The sequence below is a fragment of the Trichosurus vulpecula genome, chromosome 7, assembly GCF_011100635.1.
Source record: "Trichosurus vulpecula isolate mTriVul1 chromosome 7, mTriVul1.pri, whole genome shotgun sequence".
Taxonomy (NCBI): domain Eukaryota; kingdom Metazoa; phylum Chordata; class Mammalia; order Diprotodontia; family Phalangeridae; genus Trichosurus; species Trichosurus vulpecula.
This window is the reverse complement of record NC_050579.1, coordinates 46,707,228-46,721,246: the sequence shown is the minus strand read 5'-3', so window position 1 is coordinate 46,721,246 and position 14,019 is coordinate 46,707,228. Positions and strand designations below refer to the sequence as shown.

Below are 14,019 nucleotides of genomic sequence, written 5' to 3'. Positions count from 1 at the left end.
GGGAGGGAGGAAGGAGGCAAGGGAGGAACGGAGGGAGGAACGGAGGGAGGAAGGAGGGAAGAGAGGGAGGGAGGGAAGAAAAAAGGAAGAGAGGGAGGAAAAAGGGGAGGGAGGGAGGAGGGAAGGGAGAGAAGGAAGGAAGGAAGGGTCGGAGGAAGGAAGGGAGGGAGGGAAGGAAGGAACGAACGAATGAAAGGAAAGGAAAGGAAAAGGAGGGAGGGAGGAAAGAAGGGAGAGAGGGAGGGAGGAAAAAGGACGGGAGTGAGGAAGGGAGAGAGGGAAGGAAGGATCGGAGGAAGGAAGGAAGGGTCGGAGGAAGGAAGGGAGGGAGGGAAGGAGGAAGGAAGTGAGGAACCAACGAAAGGAAAGAAAAGAAAAGGAGGGAGGGAGGAAAGAAAGAGAATGAGGGAGGAAGAAGGAAGGGAGGGAGAGAGGAAAAAAGGAAGCGAGTGAGGAAGGAAGGAAGGAAGGAACGAAGGGAGGGAGGGAGGAGGAGAGATAGAGAGGAAGAGAGGAATGGAGGGAGGGAGGGAAGGAGGAAGGAGGAAAGGTGGGAGGCAGGAAAAAAGGAAGGGAGGGAGGAGGGAAGGAACGAAAGGAAAGGAAAAGAAAAGGAGGGAGGGAGGAAAGAAGGAAGAGAGGGAGAGAGGGAGGGAAAAAGAAAGAGAACGAGGGAGGAAAAAAGGGAGGGAGGGAGAGAGGGAGGGAGGAAAAAAGGAAAAGAATGAGGAAGGAAAGAAGGAACGAACGAACGAAAGGAAAGGAAAGAAAAAGGAGGGAGGAAAGAAGGAAGAGAATGAGGGAGGAGAAAAGGAAGGGGGGAGAGAGGAAAAAAGAAAGGGAATGGGGAAGGAAGAAAGGAAAGGAAAGGAAAGGAAAGGAAAGGAAAGGAAAGGAAAGGAAAGGAAAGGAAAGGAAAGGAAAGGAAAGGAAAGGAAAGGAAAGGAAAGGAAAGGAAGGAAAAAGGGAAGGAAGGAAGGAAGGAAGGAAGGAAGAAGGAAGGAAGGAAGGAAGGAAGGAAGGAAGGAAGGAAGGAAGGAAGGAAAGGAAGGAAGGAAGGAAGGAAGGAAGGAAGGAAGGAAGGAAGGAAGGAAGGAAGGAAGGAAGGAAGGAAGGAAGGAAGGAAGGAAGAAGGAAGAAGGAAGAAGATTCCGTCTGCTTCACCTTTCTTGTATTCTCAAATACCAGGCACTAAGTATCACTCCCAGAAGCCAAAAGACTTCACTTGTTGGAACAAGGACAATTGGTCCAATTTGCTCTGAGCGCTGCTCCAATTCTATATGGCACAGCTTTACATTTCTATAATTTTATAGGGAAAAGGGTCAAGCAACAGGGGAAACGCTAAGGATGTCATCCATCACATTTTGGGGTTTCTCTATTTCTTTGTCAAACTGTCATGTCTCTGCTTTACATTCTAAAACCATTTGCCTCATCACAAGCTTCCTTGTGATTTCACGAGGACGTCTTTGTCGGGTCAGTCCTAATGGCTAGGGTTGCTCCAAGAAAGAGTCAGTCTTGTTCTTTCTCTTCATTATCTGTACTTTCTCCATTTCTGCATAGACCTTTGAGGTCATGGTTTTTGTGGATGAATCCTTGCTTGGAGTTTATCTCCTGTTAACTACAGGACGTGCCAACTACTATTCTACCTAAGTTCCAGCTGCTGTTCTCCTTGGCATCCAGGTGATATACAAGAAGTAGAATTTTCTGCTCTCTCTACTTTTAACAACTTCATTTCAAATCTGGTTATCAAGACCCGGGCAAATAGATCTATAGCTATAGTACACCTACACTAAGTCTTCTCTTCTCCAGGTTAAGCCTTCTGCCATCCCTTCAACTGACCCAACCGTAGCCGGTCCCCTCGCCAGCCTGATTGCCCTCCTCTGCCCATCCTCTGGTCCCTTCTAAAAAAAATATGGCACCGAGATGAGACACAGTGCTCCAGATGTGAACTAACCACGACAGAGCACAGCAGCAGGATCTCCTCTCTGGCCCACAACACTCACTAGACTCCAGTTAATGCAGGCAGAGGTGACAGGGTGGTGTGTTGAAATGAACACAGGACACGGACCATTTAAATCAGACCTCTGACGTTTTGTAATTCTGTGAACTCATTAGAGTCACTACAGGATGTCCCGAAAAAAAACTGCTTTTGGGGGGGAAAAAAGTATTGAGAAGAGGGAGTTGGGGTTGGGGAAGGAAGGGAGGGAGGGAGGAAGGCAGGCAGGCAGGAAAGGTCTAGCTACCGTCAGGTACACACAAAGAGAAAGACATGCTGACTGAGCCTGCGGATCGGTTCAACATGTTCAGGGCCACCAGCAAAAGTCGCTTGCACGTGAAGGTTCCACCGAGATTTGAACTCGGATCGCTGGATTCAGAGTCCAGAGTGCTAACCATTACACCATGGAACCGGCACGAGTAGCCCTCCCTTCCGAGTTTTATCCGACGCTACTAGCATCCAACTTTTCCATTGGCTATTCACTCATCTGCAGCCCTTCCTTCTCCCCAACAGGTTTCCAAGTCCAAAGTCAGGCACGGCCTGCGCGCCTAAACAATTCGCCTCTCCTCTCTCGATCCGTCACCTTCCTAGAGCCCTCCTGGCACCTTTTCGCTCTCAAAGAAACCCACAGAGAAGAAAATCGTCCACCTGGTCCTCTTCTGACAGATGGATCCCTGCACGAACCGAGCCCGCCCCCGCCCACCCCACCCCCAACACACCTTCTTGAATCCCCCTTTCCTCCCCCTCTCCTCCTGCACCCCCTTCCTTTCCTTCCCCTCCTTCCTCCCCCTCCCCCCCCCCCCCAACTCACCTCCTTCGGCTGAAGAAAAACCCAGGTTTTCTTGGAGAGAAATGAAAAGCAGCAGAAGGGGAAAGATCTTTCGAGGAAGAGCCCACACTCCCTACCCGCTCCGACCCCTCAGCACAAATGCCACTCTGTGTTAATTGATTGTTGTCGCCAGAAAGGACGGACGGACGGACGGACAGACAAAAGCACATAGCGCCTGAAGATCTGCAAAGCACTTTACCTTCACGTCATCTCATTTGATCCTCTTTCCAACCTTATACTCCCCTCTAGCAGATGGGAGAGTCATGGAATCATCTGAGACCGGCTCCGTGGGGACAGAGACTAGGTCGCTTGTTCTCCTTCACTTTAAGCCCACACCACTCCTCAATGAATTTTGCGAGACAGGACCCAAAAGGGAAGGTCCTACCGAGATTTGAACTCAGATCGCTGGATTCAAAGTCCAGAGTGCTAACCATTACACCATAGGACCTTTGCTGTACGTCACTGCAATAATGACACTCTTTGTTTGACACATTAGCTCTTCCAGAGCCGAGTTTCACCTGTCTCTCAAGAGCTCTGAACTGCGGACTTGTCAAGGCCAATGACATTCCCAACACTGTCACTGAAGGAAAGCTGATCTACACCATCGCGCTGGCACAAGTCTTTCACTGTAGTTCGGAAGGATCGGGAGAATAGCTTATTAACCAATTAATCAACATGTACCTACTATGTGCCTAGGCGCTTTACTAAACGCTGAGGAAACAAAGACGGGAGAAAGACAGTCCCTGCTCTCAAAGAGCTCAAGTGTCCGGGTGGTGGAGAATGTAGGGCTCTACATTTGATACTGAAGGTGATTAGGACCCCGGAGTGGATGTAATGGAAGACGGTGGTTTCATGGTCAGATCTATCCATTAGGAAGAATAATTTGCCTGCTAAGTGGAAGATGGACTGAAGGACGCTCAGACTCGTGGCTTGAAGACCAATCAACAGGTTAAAATTATCCAAGTGTGAAGCAAAGAGGATATGCAGGAGGGTGGTTGGTAGTTAGAGCAGAGAAGGGGAAGGGTATGCGAGAGATGTAAAGAAGATAAAATCGACAGACTTTGGGAACAGATTGAATATGGATGTGAAGACAGGATGAGGAGTCGAACCTGGTATCTCGGTTGAGAGCCTTAGAGACTGAGTGGGTGACGGTACCCTAAACAGTAAGAGGAAATTTCAAAAGGGAAATATAGTAAGTTCTGTTTTGGATATCCTGGGCTTAAGATGTCTAACGGATATGCAGTAAGCCACCAGAAGGAAATCATATAAAAGAGAAAAATAAAATAAAATCAATTCTCCTTCACTCTTCCTAATAGTTGAACACCCCAACTCCAATACGAACGCGTCATTCCTCCCACTCCCTTATCTCCAACTAGCTTGGTTTATTTCATTTATGATACCTGAATTCTAGTTCATTGAGGATGAAAGTTCTGTGGAGGGTGTTACACCAGAAAGGTAGGAAGCTTCCTAAGTGAAGAATTGGAACAGAAACTTTCAATGAATGGTTGATTTCAGAAGAAAATGAATTGAAGAATGCGGGAAACCCTGTGTCCTCTAGAAGTAAAATCGCCGCTGATACTCTGAGCAAACCAGACTGGATCGCCTTCTGGAAAGTAGCAAAGCTCCTAGACAGACTGCATGTTTCCTGGGGAGGCAAAAGGCCAATTCTTAATAAGGTAGCTTATACGGCTGTGCTTTGCAGGACAGTTCAACAAGATCCATTTTTATCAGTTAAATCCAGGTATTGTATCTTAGTTTTTATACAAAATGGCTCTTTGCTCCCTACTCTGTTGAAGGCGATGTGCCAGCGCGATGGTGTAGATCAGCTTTCCTTCAGTGACAGTGTTGGGAATGTCATTGGCCTTGACAAGTCCGCAGTTCAGAGCTCTTGAGAGACAGGTGAAACTCGGCTCTGGAAGAGCTAATGTGTCAAACAAAGAGTGTCATTATTGCAGTGACGTACAGCAAAGGTCCTATGGTGTAATGGTTAGCACTCTGGACTTTGAATCCAGCGATCTGAGTTCAAATCTCGGTAGGACCTTCCCTTTTGGGTCCTGTCTCGCAAAATTCATTGAGGAGTGGTGTGGGCTTAAAGTGAAGGAGAACAAGCGACCTAGTCTCTGTCCCCACGGAGCCGGTCTCAGATGATTCCATGACTCTCCCATCTGCTAGAGGGGAGTATAAGGTTGGAAAGAGGATCAAATGAGATGACGTGAAGGTAAAGTGCTTTGCAGATCTTCAGGCGCTATGTGCTTTTGTCTGTCCGTCCGTCCGTCCGTCCTTTCTGGCGACAACAATCAATTAACACAGAGTGGCATTTGTGCTGAGGGGTCGGAGCGGGTAGGGAGTGTGGGCTCTTCCTCGAAAGATCTTTCCCCTTCTGCTGCTTTTCATTTCTCTCCAAGAAAACCTGGGTTTTTCTTCAGCCGAAGGAGGTGAGTTGGGGGGGGGGGGGAGGGGGAGGAAGGAGGGGAAGGAAAGGAAGGGGGTGCAGGAGGAGAGGGGGAGGAAAGGGGGATTCAAGAAGGTGTGTTGGGGGTGGGGTGGGCGGGGGCGGGCTCGGTTCGTGCAGGGATCCATCTGTCAGAAGAGGACCAGGTGGACGATTTTCTTCTCTGTGGGTTTCTTTGAGAGCGAAAAGGTGCCAGGAGGGCTCTAGGAAGGTGACGGATCGAGAGAGGAGAGGCGAATTGTTTAGGCGCGCAGGCCGTGCCTGACTTTGGACTTGGAAACCTGTTGGGGAGAAGGAAGGGCTGCAGATGAGTGAATAGCCAATGGAAAAGTTGGATGCTAGTAGCGTCGGATAAAACTCGGAAGGGAGGGCTACTCGTGCCGGTTCCATGGTGTAATGGTTAGCACTCTGGACTCTGAATCCAGCGATCCGAGTTCAAATCTCGGTGGAACCTTCACGTGCAAGCGACTTTTGCTGGTGGCCCTGAACATGTTGAACCGATCCGCAGGCTCAGTCAGCATGTCTTTCTCTTTGTGTGTACCTGACGGTAGCTAGACCTTTCCTGCCTGCCTGCCTTCCTCCCTCCCTCCCTTCCTTCCCCAACCCCAACTCCCTCTTCTCAATACTTTTTTCCCCCCCAAAAGCAGTTTTTTTTCGGGACATCCTGTAGTGACTCTAATGAGTTCACAGAATTACAAAACGTCAGAGGTCTGATTTAAATGGTCCGTGTCCTGTGTTCATTTCAACACACCACCCTGTCACCTCTGCCTGCATTAACTGGAGTCTAGTGAGTGTTGTGGGCCAGAGAGGAGATCCTGCTGCTGTGCTCTGTCGTGGTTAGTTCACATCTGGAGCACTGTGTCTCATCTCGGTGCCATATTTTTTTTAGAAGGGACCAGAGGATGGGCAGAGGAGGGCAATCAGGCTGGCGAGGGGACCGGCTACGGTTGGGTCAGTTGAAGGGATGGCAGAAGGCTTAACCTGGAGAAGAGAAGACTTAGTGTAGGTGTACTATAGCTATAGATCTATTTGCCCGGGTCTTGATAACCAGATTTGAAATGAAGTTGTTAAAAGTAGAGAGAGCAGAAAATTCTACTTCTTGTATATCACCTGGATGCCAAGGAGAACAGCAGCTGGAACTTAGGTAGAATAGTAGTTGGCACGTCCTGTAGTTAACAGGAGATAAACTCCAAGCAAGGATTCATCCACAAAAACCATGACCTCAAAGGTCTATGCAGAAATGGAGAAAGTACAGATAATGAAGAGAAAGAACAAGACTGACTCTTTCTTGGAGCAACCCTAGCCATTAGGACTGACCCGACAAAGACGTCCTCGTGAAATCACAAGGAAGCTTGTGATGAGGCAAATGGTTTTAGAATGTAAAGCAGAGACATGACAGTTTGACAAAGAAATAGAGAAACCCCAAAATGTGATGGATGACATCCTTAGCGTTTCCCCTGTTGCTTGACCCTTTTCCCTATAAAATTATAGAAATGTAAAGCTGTGCCATATAGAATTGGAGCAGCGCTCAGAGCAAATTGGACCAATTGTCCTTGTTCCAACAAGTGAAGTCTTTTGGCTTCTGGGAGTGATACTTAGTGCCTGGTATTTGAGAATACAAGAAAGGTGAAGCAGACGGAATCTTCTTCCTTCTTCCTTCTTCCTTCCTTCCTTCCTTCCTTCCTTCCTTCCTTCCTTCCTTCCTTCCTTCCTTCCTTCCTTCTTTCCTTCCTTCCTTCCTTCCTTCCTTCCTTCCTTCCTTCCTTCCTTCCTTCCTTCCTTCCTTCTTCCCTTCCTTCCTTCCTTCCTTCCTTCCCTTTTCCTTCCTTTCCTTTCCTTTCCTTTCCTTTCCTTTCCTTTCCTTTCCTTTCCTTTCCTTTCCTTTCCTTTCCTTTCCTTTCCTTTCCTTTCCTTTCCTTTCCTTTCTTCCTTCCCCATTCCCTTTCTTTTTTCCTCTCTCCCCCCTTCCTTTTCTCCTCCCTCATTCTCTTCCTTCTTTCCTCCCTCCTTTTTCTTTCCTTTCCTTTCGTTCGTTCGTTCCTTCTTTCCTTCCTCATTCTTTTCCTTTTTTCCTCCCTCCCTCTCTCCCTCCCTCCCTTTTTTCCTCCCTCGTTCTCTTTCTTTTTCCCTCCCTCTCTCCCTCTCTTCCTTCTTTCCTCCCTCCCTCCTTTTCTTTTCCTTTCCTTTCGTTCCTTCCCTCCTCCCTCCCTTCCTTTTTTCCTGCCTCCCACCTTTCCTCCTTCCTCCTTCCCTCCCTCCCTCCATTCCTCTCTTCCTCTCTATCTCTCCTCCTCCCTCCCTCCCTTCGTTCCTTCCTTCCTTCCTTCCTCACTCGCTTCCTTTTTTCCTCTCTCCCTCCCTTCCTTCTTCCTCCCTCATTCTCTTTCTTTCCTCCCTCCCTCCTTTTCTTTTCTTTCCTTTCGTTGGTTCCTCACTTCCTTCCTCCTTCCCTCCCTCCCTTCCTTCCTCCGACCCTTCCTTCCTTCCTCCGATCCTTCCTTCCCTCTCTCCCTTCCTCACTCCCGTCCTTTTTCCTCCCTCCCTCTCTCCCTTCTTTCCTCCCTCCCTCCTTTTCCTTTCCTTTCCTTTCATTCGTTCGTTCCTTCCTTCCCTCCCTCCCTTCCTTCCTCCGACCCTTCCTTCCTTCCTTCTCTCCCTTCCCTCCTCCCTCCCTCCCCTTTTTCCTCCCTCTCTTCCTTTTTTCTTCCCTCCCTCCCTCTCTTCCCTCCTTCCTCCCTCCGTTCCTCCCTCCGTTCCTCCCTTGCCTCCTTCCTCCCTCCCGACTGACTCCCTCCCTCCCTCCCTCCCTGCCTGCCTGCCTGCCTGCCTGCCTGCCTGCCTGCCTTCCTTGTCTTGTGTTCCAGGCGTCTCCTAACAGGTCTCCCTGCTGAAGTCTTCTCCCTTTCGGTTTTGCTCCCTATCCGTGCAGGGCCCCCAAGCCCCTGCCTCTACCCCGCTCCAAAGCATTCCTCTTCTACACCGTTCCCCTTGGATTGCCTTTGGTCCCTTGTTCCCTGCCCCCCTCCTCTCCCCCGACGTGTGGACCCCAGCCCCTCCTGGTACCCCCACATCAAGCAACCATCGGCCTAATAACCCGGAATCGGCGTTTTGATCATCCTGTGCCTTAGGACTTTTTTCCTTTGCAGTGCCAGAGAATGGGAAGGGCTGTAAGGGAGAGCGGAGAGCGGGGCTGTGTCTTCAGACACACCAGCTGTGAAGCACTGGAAATACAGGCATTTGAAAGGACCTGTGAGCCACTACATCGTGATTGTGCGGGGTTGCGGCTATCACCTGTGTATCAGTGTGGTGACGCTGGCAGAGCGGGACGAGGTGGCCGAGTGGTTAAGGCGATGGACTGCTAATCCATTGTGCTCTGCACGCGTGGGTTCGAATCCCATCCTCGTCGACTCCTCTTTCTTATGAGCGTTGTGGCTTTTAAATTCCCTCTTCCGATCTGGGAAACCTCTGGAACCTCCAACCCCGGAGAAAGGAGCCTCTTGAGCTATCATCCTTTGGTGCGTTTGTTAACTAAACCTGGGGGGCGTCCCCCGGTGTTCATAGGTGGTGCTCCACCTTGAGTGGACTGTGTTTTGTTTTTTTTCCTGCTGCGGGTTATGCTGCAAAATTTCAGACTCGCATCCCTCCACGATCTGCCCCGCCCCCTGCCGTTCTGAGCGCAAAATCTCCAGCCAGAGAGGTTGACAGTGTCAGAGCATCCCCAGGATGATTCTGGACGCCGGAAGAGCCCAGAGACCCAGAGGCGTCCCCCTTTCCCTACCACCCAGTACTTTCCACTCCCACCGCCCCCCAACTCCCCGCACTCCGCTTTGTGCCACGCAAATCGTGGGCACAAACACCAACGACAAACAGGCAGCCGCCGAGGTGTTAGGCGCTTCGAGTAAAGTGCGTTCCCTGCCCACGTGGACTGCCTCCCCAACTGACACTCCCTGCGGTCCAGCCAGATCATTCTCTTCACCGTTTCCGCAACCCGCCGTGGCGGTCCCCTTGACTTCAAGCCTCGGCCTGTTCTGTTTGGTCCACCCGGAAATGTCCTGGCCTCGCCTCTCCCTGGTTCAACATCTATCTATTCTCCCGTTCGAGATTAGCCCAAGCCCTCGGCACCACCACCACCAGCAGCACCCTCCTCCCACCCACCCCCTCCCCCTTCCCTCGGTGTTTCAGCCACCATCGCTCTCTCCTCTTGGCTCAACTCCCAGAGCCCCTTAGCCGCCCGTGTGTGAAATGCTAGCAGGTTAGAAGAGCCTGACGGCACCTCTGGGATCCTGTCTTTTAGATCACGTCCCTGAGTAAGTAAGCTGAGACCCAGAGAGGCGAAGGGAGTTGCTGCTGTGGTTCGTGTTGGCTTCTTCCCATTTGGTCTCAGGAGGTCTCAGGTAGCCCAACGCAGGCAGGGATGGGCTGGTAGTGGAACCTCACCAAATGCTTACGCACGAAATGGTAAGTGGATGAAAGGCTGGGCTTTGGGTGTCAGCGAATCCCAGAGTTGAAACTACGGTTCCTGGAGAGCCTCGGTTGTTGTGCCATTGACTCCGCTCGAAGTGCCAGCATGGGGGGATAGGTCGGCTACTGTAGGGGCCGGGTGTGCGAGTGGGCGTTGTCGCATTTCGGGAGAGGTAGCCTCTGGGTCAGTCTTGAGTGAGGCGAGAGGCTGAGCGGACTGGCTCCGGGATGGCAAGGTGCTTAGGGACTCTCTAGTGTAGGTGAAGATGAGACAGTGGAGGGAAGTAGTCGTGGCCGAGTGGTTAAGGCGATGGACTAGAAATCCATTGGGGTTTCCCCGCGTAGGTTCGAATCCTACCGACTACGAGGTTGCGTTGTCTTTTCCAGACAGCTGCCAACTCCAGCCCCATCGAAGTTGTATCAGTCAGGTGAGTTGATGGTGGTTGCTTACCCTGTTGCCCTGTGACTGACTGGACTCGATCCTTGGATTAGGAGCTTCGAAAGCAAGCCTAGGGACTCGGAGGCTTTTTCTCCTATTCCATTTTGACCTTTGAGTGGACCTGCGAAGAGGGTGCATTCCAACAACAATCCAAAGGCTAGAATGGGAGATTCCCCCACTAAGCTCCTGGAAGCCTCCAGTAGTGTCACCTTTTCGATCTCCTTCCATCGTCCCCGGAGCCTTGGGTCTTCCTGGAAACAGTAACTGCTTAATAAAACGATTGTCGTACCAATGAAAGAATGAATTGATAAATGTCCCCAATGTGCCGAGGAGAATTACAGGCATTGGGAAAATAGACAGACAGACAGACAGACAAATAGGAAGAAAGGAAAGCCCTGCAAAGCACCTTTCCAGACCCTGGAGGAGGGCGGTCGGTGGGTGTGTCGTTGGATGAGGCACCTCCTCCAACAAGCCCTACGTTCTGTGAGGTTCACAGGTTCAGGCCGAATGTAGCAGAACACGTGCCCGACTGCAAGTCTCAAGATTTCAGGTCCGACGCTTCTCTGGCAGACGCCAAGAGGTTGCGTTTCTGGGCCTTACTTCATGGTTAATTCTCTTTGCCTCCGCGTTTTAGGGTTTCAGGTCTATTGCACACCGCAGTGAGAAGGAGAACGAGGCGATTCAGGGCACGAGAGAAGGAAGCCCGTGCCTGGAACCTCTCCATCTCTCCGGAATGAAAACTTCCGTCCTTTCAGCTCCAGGTTCTAGACGGGTCCCAGGCCTCCGTTTTTTCCCCCGAGTCGGGAAGTCGCTCCCCGGGCATTCCCAACTTTCCGGTGCCCTTCCCTCTCCTCTAAGCCTGACCCCTGAGCCTGACCCCTCAAAGCAAGGCAATACTTCTTGCTCACCTAGGTGTCCCGCAGAGAATTGCTCTGGCTTGCTGCGCGGAGCGGCCAAAGTGCGGAGAGAAAAACTTTGAAAACAGCGTGAGAAAAATAGAGCCGCGCACCTCTTATGAGGCAAGCTCTAGGGTTGCTCTCTCACCCCTTTGTGCTACTAGTAGTAAGTATCTGGCATCCTCTTTGTGCCTTCCTCACCATGGAGAATCCGGAGTGAGGTGCGGATCGCAGCCATCCACGGTGTGTTCAGAGTAGCAGGGTAGACAGGCTATGTCCCTCGGCCGGTTCAATGTGTGGCTTGAGAAGCTGTCGATGTAGGAGGCCTAGTTGAGGATGGGAAGCGTGAACGCCCAGAAGTTGTCTCCTACTCCCCCCCACCCCCCCTCCCTGCGTTGACTTGTGTGTGTCTCCCCTCTGTTTCTTCCTTTTCTCTCATTGGTAGGGACTGTATTGTTTGGAGAAAAGAAAAGTGACTTGACCCCGACGTGATTTGAACACGCAACCTTCTGATCTGGAGTCAGACGCGCTACCGTTGCGCCACGAGGTCCTGAAGGACGGGGTCCTTCTCTCCCTCTTAAGGATTTCGACAGCAAAAATGCATTTCTTCAGCCTGTTCATTTTGTCCATCTATCTCTTTATTCGCTCCATCACGAAGCGCTTAGTAAGAGCCTATTCTGAGCCAGGCTTCGAGTTGGACGCCGAGGATGTCGGGACCAAAGGGTCCCGGCCCGTGTCTTCTAGGAGCTTACAGCCTGCGGGAGAACAGACATTCACCTTGCCATCTGTTTATCTACGGCACTCTTTATTCATTCCATTCCCTTCAACAAAAGTTTGTCAAACGTCTGCCCACTCTGTGCCAGGCCCTGAGCTAGGCGAAGAGGAGGAAACAAGCAATAAGCTGAAGTCAGGAGGCGGGGACGTCGCACACCCTTTAGAGCTAAGTCTCCTTTGCTACACCTCCGCCCTGTGGCTAGCTTAACCCGAGGAAGACGCCCGCCCCCAGGGTAAGGTGAAAATTCCTCCGCCTGACGTCTGGAGCTCACCTTTCCAGCAGCATTTCCCCTTCTCTATGACACTCTACCCACCCGCCAAACTCACCCCAGTTCTGGAGCTCGGCAGTGCTATCTCCCGCCTCCGGGCATCCAGCAAGCCTTAAGTGGACTTTCCTCATTTCGCCTTTCCCGGATCTCCATCTTTCTCCGATGCCAAGCTCAGGGGCCTTTGGCTCCCAGCCTCTCTCCTCCCCGCCAGGAAGAACGCCGCTAACTTGCAGGCAGGGACCGTTCCTTCCTCATCCTCAGATTCCCCCACCTCCGAACACAGCGCCTTCCATTAAGAGTAGGAGCTCAAGGAAAGTTTGAGCGATTAAATGTGTTGACATAGTAATGACTTAAACATTTCTCTTCTGTATACCTTTGAATTGGATTTATTGGAGCTCTTCTGTTTCTTGTGGTGAAATTATTAGTCCAAAGGAAATGCGGTGTCTGGGGGGAGGGAGGGGAGAGTGTTGAAAGGGGACAAGAAGATGAAGGGAGAATGGGGAAGTTTTGCCCGATGAAACGCTTAGAGACAGTGGCCGGAGAAAAGAAACAAAACAAAACGCTCTTTGTTTCCTGGGTGAGAACAAACTTTCTCCCAATCTCATCACGAAGAAACTTTGCACTGTATGCTTAGCCAGCGTGTGTGTGTGAGTGTGTGTGTGTGTGTGTGTGTGTGTGTGTCTTTGTTGTGCCATTGACTTCTACGCAGTCTGGCGAAGCGTAGAAACACTTTTTCGGAGTAATATTTTAAAATGAATAAATAAAAATAAATATTATTATCAAGGAAACTAATTAAATTGAAATATTTTCCTCAAAACGTGGTTTTTAAGTTCAAGAATTCATTAGATTCTGTTTCAAGCCGAATAAATATTCCGAGAATGTCATAGCTGAAATGGATCTTGGAGGTCGTCATTTTGTACAGATGAGGAAAGAGAAAGTTCTGCCCAAGCAGGGGTCCTAGGAAAGTATATAAAAAGCACATCTAACGAAAACAATTTGACCAAAAGTAGCGACATTCTGAGCATAGATGACACTGATGCGGTTTGGGGTTGCAGGGACCCCAAAATATCGAGGTCCAGGGCGGAGTTGTCCGGGAAGAATACAAGGACTCAGGCAGTATTCCAGTCAAGTGGCAAAAAGTTGATTATAACGCTAATAAAGGTGAGCAGAGCTCCTTTGGGGAACTCTTAGATAGAAAAAGTACAGGGAATGGTGTGCCAAGTATGCTAATTAGATGGTGAACGTACATTTTCTGTACCTTGGGCACAGGTGTCATTCACTACTGGCATGGGTGTGGGGGGGGGAGGGTGGGTTCTAAGGGTCTGCAACAAGGTCTGCTACAAGTTAGCTCAGGGAGTTGATGTCTATGTGTTGACGTCTGGATTGTGTACGGCAACTATGGGAATCAGTACATGATAGTTCTGCTGGTAAGTCCTGTTCATACAAGGGAAATTCTAGAGAGGTCAGCTTGTTCTTGTAACAGGGAGAGATAGTTTGCCTCAATGGAGCCCACTCATGAGTTATTGCAAGAGATAGGGCCTTTGGGCTGGGGAGAGAGACGGGCCTAGGGCTGGGGTCTTAGCACCCCATCAATACTGTGGTGCCTCTTCTTCTCTCCTCCTTCTTTTATGGTTATCTTTTGACCTTACATCACCTAGGTTTTCTCCTGTACTTTTCTCACTTCCCCTTGCAGAGAGCTATCCTTTATAACAGAGGACTTGTTTTCAAAAAAAGAAAGAGGAGAAAAATGTCGAGGTAAAGAACAAAAAAAAGGAAGACAAGAAGTAAAGAAAAGGAAGAAGGGGGAGAGTTCTTTAAGTTCGATGGAGAAGTTGAAAAACAATTTTGAATTGATATCCAATGTTCCGCATCGGAACCCTTTATCTCTAAAGAAGCAGTGAGA

At 50.1% G+C, this 14,019-nt stretch overlaps 1 protein-coding gene and 7 non-coding genes across 8 annotated transcripts in view; 4 read left to right on the top strand and 4 right to left on the bottom strand.

Moving 5' to 3' along the window:
- LOC118856634 (histone H3-like) overlaps nucleotides 1-14,019 on the bottom strand; it is a 191,429-nt gene that overhangs the window by 38,890 nt on the left and 138,520 nt on the right. The window lies entirely within an intron of this gene.
- Nucleotides 2,337-2,408, bottom strand: TRNAQ-CUG. The gene has a single exon. It is a non-coding gene; the product is annotated as a tRNA-Gln (tRNA).
- TRNAQ-UUG lies at nucleotides 3,202-3,273 on the bottom strand. Its single transcript has one exon. It is a non-coding gene; the product is annotated as a tRNA-Gln (tRNA).
- Nucleotides 4,795-4,866, top strand: TRNAQ-UUG. The gene has a single exon. It is a non-coding gene; the product is annotated as a tRNA-Gln (tRNA).
- TRNAQ-CUG lies at nucleotides 5,660-5,731 on the top strand. The gene has a single exon. It is a non-coding gene; the product is annotated as a tRNA-Gln (tRNA).
- TRNAS-GCU lies at nucleotides 8,602-8,683 on the top strand. Its single transcript has one exon. It is a non-coding gene; the product is annotated as a tRNA-Ser (tRNA).
- Nucleotides 10,023-10,104, top strand: TRNAS-AGA. Its single transcript has one exon. It is a non-coding gene; the product is annotated as a tRNA-Ser (tRNA).
- On the bottom strand, nucleotides 11,552-11,623 carry TRNAW-CCA. Its single transcript has one exon. It is a non-coding gene; the product is annotated as a tRNA-Trp (tRNA).